General features: G+C 45.7%; 1 non-coding gene across 1 annotated transcript; it reads right to left on the reverse strand.

The window, feature by feature from the left end:
• Window positions 1-1,405: 1,405 nt before the first annotated feature.
• Window positions 1,406-1,569, reverse strand: LOC143964574 (U1 spliceosomal RNA). The gene has a single exon (XR_013271166.1). It is a non-coding gene; the product is annotated as a U1 spliceosomal RNA (small nuclear RNA).
• Window positions 1,570-5,114: the final 3,545 nt, after the last annotated feature.

Below are 5,114 nucleotides of genomic sequence, written 5' to 3' on the forward strand. Positions count from 1 at the left end.
ATAGGCAAATGATGGCTGCAAAGTGGTTTCAAAATCCTGACCGGACGTCATATGACGTGATCAGGATTTTGAGCCGCTGCGCGCCCCCGAGGGCGCGCATCGCGGCGATCATTGTTGCGGGGTGTCAGTCTAACACCCCGCAACTACGTTCTCAGTAGACTCTTTACCACGTGATCAGCCGTGATCGGCTTTTCCTCACTCGCGTCTGTCAGATGTGAGTAGAGAGGAGCCGATCAGCTGCTCTTCTGACAAGAGGGGTCTGTGTTGATCGATTATCAGCACAGCCCCCCCCCCCCCGAGGATGCCCACACTGGACCGCCAGGGACGCCACCAGACCAACACAGATGCCCAGCACAAGGTAATCCTCCCTAGACCACCAGGGATGCCAGTCAGTGCCCACAATGGATGCCAATCAGTGCCCATAATGGATGCCAATCATTGCCCACAATGGGCATAAATGATTGGCATGCATTATTGTTTGGCACTGATTGGCATCCATTAGTACAGTATAACATAATACAATGCCGCCTATCAGTGCCCATCTGTGCCGCCTATCAGTGCCCATCCGTGCAACCTATTAGTGCCCATCCATGCCCATCCGTGCCGCCTATCCATGCCCATCTGTGCCGCCTATCCATGCCCATCTGTACCGCCCATCCATGCCAATCCGTGCCAGCTATCAGTGCCAATTTGTGCCACCTATCAGTGCCCATCCGTGTCGCCCATCAGTGCCGCCTATCAGTGCCGCCTGTTAGTGCCCATCAGTGCCGCCTATCAGTGCCACATATCAGTGTCCATCAATGCCACCTCATCAGTGCCACTTCATTGGTGCCACATCATTGGTGCCCATCAGTGCTGCCTTATCAGTGCCCACCAGTGTAGCCCCATCAGTGTCCATCAGTGAAGGAGAAAATTTATTTACAAAGTTTTGAAACTGAAACAAAAAAAACATATTTTTTTCAAAAAAAATTTTTATTTGTTTAGCAAAAAATAAAAACCGTAGAGGTGATCATATACCACCAAAAGAAAGCTCTATTTGTAGGAAAAAAATGATAAAAATTTCATTTGGGTACAGTGTAGAATGACCGCGCAATTATCATCAGCGCTGAAAGCTCAAAATTGGTCTGGGCAGGAAGGTGTTTAAGTGCCCGGTATTTAAGTGGTTAAAAAAGAGTAAAGGGGATGGGAAAAAACATTAAAGATGTTTGCTGGTGCACAGAACTACCACCATAGCAATGCATGCAGCTGCCATGAGACCTGTGCTGAAGTGGGGCCTGCTCAGGGCCCCAAAGATCAGGGTAAACTGGGTCAGGCAGCAGATGTGATAGGATTTTTTGGGGCTGCCTATTCCTCCAGCCACTGCCGCTGTTATGCTGCTTTCTTTTTTTTTTTTTTTTTTTTTAATCAGGGGAAAGCGCGAACGCAGTCCCCCACTACCACAAATTATGCAGTCGAGTTTCCTGCATTTGAGGAAATCGCAGGGGTCAGCACAGCCGGAGTGCAATGGCCGAGCCTCGCCCTGGGAGAACCACCTTCGTGATCATGGTGTCTCCCCTGCCAGGTAAGTATAATGCTGCTTTCTATATTCCTGCAACAGGTGCTTGAAAACTTGCTTCAGCGTCTGGGGTTGGTAACAAAACTCGGACCAGCACGGCTGCAGTACAGGAGTATGGAGAAGTTAACCTCCACTCCTGTATCTGGTCATATGATGAAGCATTACATGACACAAAGCCACAAGTCCTCCTTAGAGTGCTCTACTGTGCCCCTGGCAGAGGTCTGAAGACACTGAGGAGGAGGAAATTAGAAATAGATCTGAAGGGTTTAACCACTTGCTTACTGGGCACTTAAACCCCCCTCAGTCCCAGACCAATTTTCAGCTTTCAGCGCTGATGCACTTTGAATGACAATTGCGCGGGCATACAACACTGTACCCAAATGAAATTTTTATCATTTTTTTCCCACAAATAGAGCTTTCTTTTGGTGGTATTTAATCACAGCGGCACTGCTGGGCACTGAGGGGCGGCACTGCTGGACACGGATATGTGGCACTGGGGTGCAGCACCTTTGTTGAGGCAGACTGTGGGCACTGCTGGGTGGCACTGTGGGCACTGCTGGGTGGCACTGCTGGGTGGCACTGTGGGCACTGCTGGGTGGCACTATGGGCACTGCTGGGTGGCACTGACAGGGGGGACACATTTTTAATTCAGGCAGGCAAAGCAGGGGGCAGGTGGGCACTGGCAGGGCTGACCCGATCACGGCCGCCGGTGATCGGCTTTTTTTTTCTCCTCGCGCTGTCAGCGCGAGGAGGAATAATAGCCGATTACCGGCTCCGTTATATCACATGATCAGCTGTCATTGGCTGACAGCTGATCATGTGATAAGGGGTCGGGATCGACCCCTTGCACGGATCGGTGATCAGGCGAGTCTCGTAGACTCGCCGATCACAAAGCGTGCCGCGCGCGCCCCTCAGGGGGCGCGCGGGCCGCTCGTGCACGGGACTACGTCAATAGACGTAGTCCCGGAAAAGGAGATCCGCGCTGTAGCCGTCATTCGGCTATAGCGCGGGTCTCAAGTGGTTAAAGTGGGAGGATTGATCAAAAGGTTAAAGAGGGGAAGGGTGGGGGGACATATGATGTCTGAAGCGGTTAAAGGAGGGGAACTGATATCAGGTCTAAAGTTGTTAAAGGGATAGGGAACTGATCTGAGGTTTGATGGGGTTAAAAAGAAGAGGTCTGATTTGAGGACTGAAGGAGATAAAGAGAGGAGGCTCTTAACTGATGTCTGAAGGGATTGAGGAGGAAAGGGGGGCCAATCTCAAATCCAACTACTGACACCATAAAAATGTTGCCTTCCACTAATTCTGCGGCATTTTTTTAACCACTCACATTAAGGAGTATTTTCCTCTTACTAAACATTAGCACCAAGCATTTCTTTTTCTTTCACTGGACAACAATGCCAGGCTTTCTTTTTCCCCACTAACCACCAACAGCAGGGCATTTTTTCCTTCTACAGACAAATGTTGCTGGACATTTTTCCCACTGATTACCAATGCAGTGACATTTTTCTTTTCACTGACCAGCATTGTTATGGGCACGCTGGATAACCCTGTTACCTTGCCCATGCCCCATACACAGAAGAGAGCCATGCCTATGCGCTTCCCCATAGCTCTTTCCACCTCTGTGGCCACATTGAAATTTGACATGTGGGATTAGTGACATATATCTCTCCTGCATTTGACAGTACTTGGGCCCAGTGATTGGCTTTTATACCTGAACACTTTCATAGGAGAAGTCAAAAGGTTCCCCATACCAGCTATGTAGGGGGGTAACTGGCAAAGGGAGTTTACTGGGTTGGAGGGGCCTCTTTGCAGAGACATTGCCCATTTTTGATGCATTGGTAAGGTGTCAGTGGCTTTTTAGATTTATGATAGCATCACTTTAAAGGATATATATACTTTTAAGAAACCTACCCTCCTCCTTCACACATTTATACTTACCTCGGTGTTATCGCCACATTTTCAGTCCTTCATCACCTTTTCAGGGAAGGGGGGGACAATTAAAAATGTGCTATGAGGCCCTGTGATTTTAACTTACACTCCTGCTGGCACATGACCCGTTGTACAATTATGTGATTACTACTATTCATGTAACTATTTATCTCGGTTATGCATTGCTTTTGAACTTTTTAAACTTTAATTATTCAATCAAATTTCAAGGCTTATATAATTTTCTTGGAATTGCAGTGAACCTTCAGTATATTTATTGGTGAACTTGTGCTGACTGCTATGAAATGGATTACTACTATAATATCCTACACTTTAATTAAAGGCTTAGTCTATCTTTTGCAAAAAAAAAAAAAAAAAAAAAAGCAATAAATTCAGCAACACTGGTGTTTTGATTAATGTGCTACTACTTTTTTGAAATTTACATATCATTGCACCAAAAATCAGTGCACTGCACAGTTTCTTTGAATGTTTTCCACTCGCCCTAGGTTCATGAGGGACAGACCTGCTGTCATGGGGCTAAAGGATGTTCCTGCAGGACTACAAAGTATAAATAGGGAAATGATCCCTAGAGCATTCTGTAAAGTCGCTCTGTCAATAACAGAATACCGATAGAAGATGCAGTCCATTAATGGGCTAAGGGGGAACAATTGGCTGTATAGCAAAGCATAGTCCAAAGGATGAACTTATCTCTTCCAAAGAGGAAGAGATAAGCAGTTCTGTGGAATAAAGTTTCTTCAGAATTTTTACATATTTACAAATAAGAAAAATTATGTTAACCACCTGATTGTTTTATTATTCAGCACTGTGACCTTTTACTGCCAATTGCGTTGTCATGCAACACTGTATACAAATTAAACGTATATAATTTTTTTTTTTCCACACACATAGAACTTTCTTTTGGTGGTATTAGTTTACCACTAGGTTTTATTTTGCTATATAAATTTAAACAGACTAAAATGTTTGGGGGAAAAAAATCTGGGATTTTTTTTTGATTGTTGTTACAATGTTGAATATTGTAACAGCAAAGTTTTGAACTATTATGAACGGGTTACATTCATACAAATTGTGATTGGTGATTGGCTACAGCTAACCAGATGGTACAGGGTGCTGTGATTGGCCCAGGTGCCAGGTGATAGGTGTGGGCCAATCATGGCATCACTTAATAGGAAGAACAGCTGTTATGAATTAAATTCATTCATGACAGCTTGTTTGACATTGTGATCACGAAATCGCATAGCAATCACATGATCCCCGGCTGCCAAAAGTGGGCAGGTACTGGGATCCGCAATCTGATATGTCCAGTAGACACAGCGGTTGCGGGCGCCGTGCTAAGACAACCCCTAACCCAAAACTGGCTGGATGACATACATGTATGTCATCCAGCCTGCCCACGTCGTCTGCCCGCAGTAAATATACTGTGGGTGGTCAGCAAGTGGTTAAAGTGGTTCTTCAGTCTGAAAAAATAAATAAAAATTAAGCTAAAATACTGTAGCTGCTGACTTTTAATAAAAGGACACTCATCTGTCCAGGGGTCCAGCACCGTCCTCACCCAAACTGTTTTTTCACCAGTCTTTGGGTCCAAACCATGGCCAAAACCATATAATATGAG

Source organism: Lithobates pipiens, unplaced genomic scaffold (genome assembly GCF_037356315.1).
Source record: "Lithobates pipiens isolate NorthernLeopardFrog02 unplaced genomic scaffold, aLitPip1_a1.2 Scaffold_8, whole genome shotgun sequence".
Classification (NCBI taxonomy): Eukaryota; Metazoa; Chordata; class Amphibia; order Anura; family Ranidae; genus Lithobates; species Lithobates pipiens.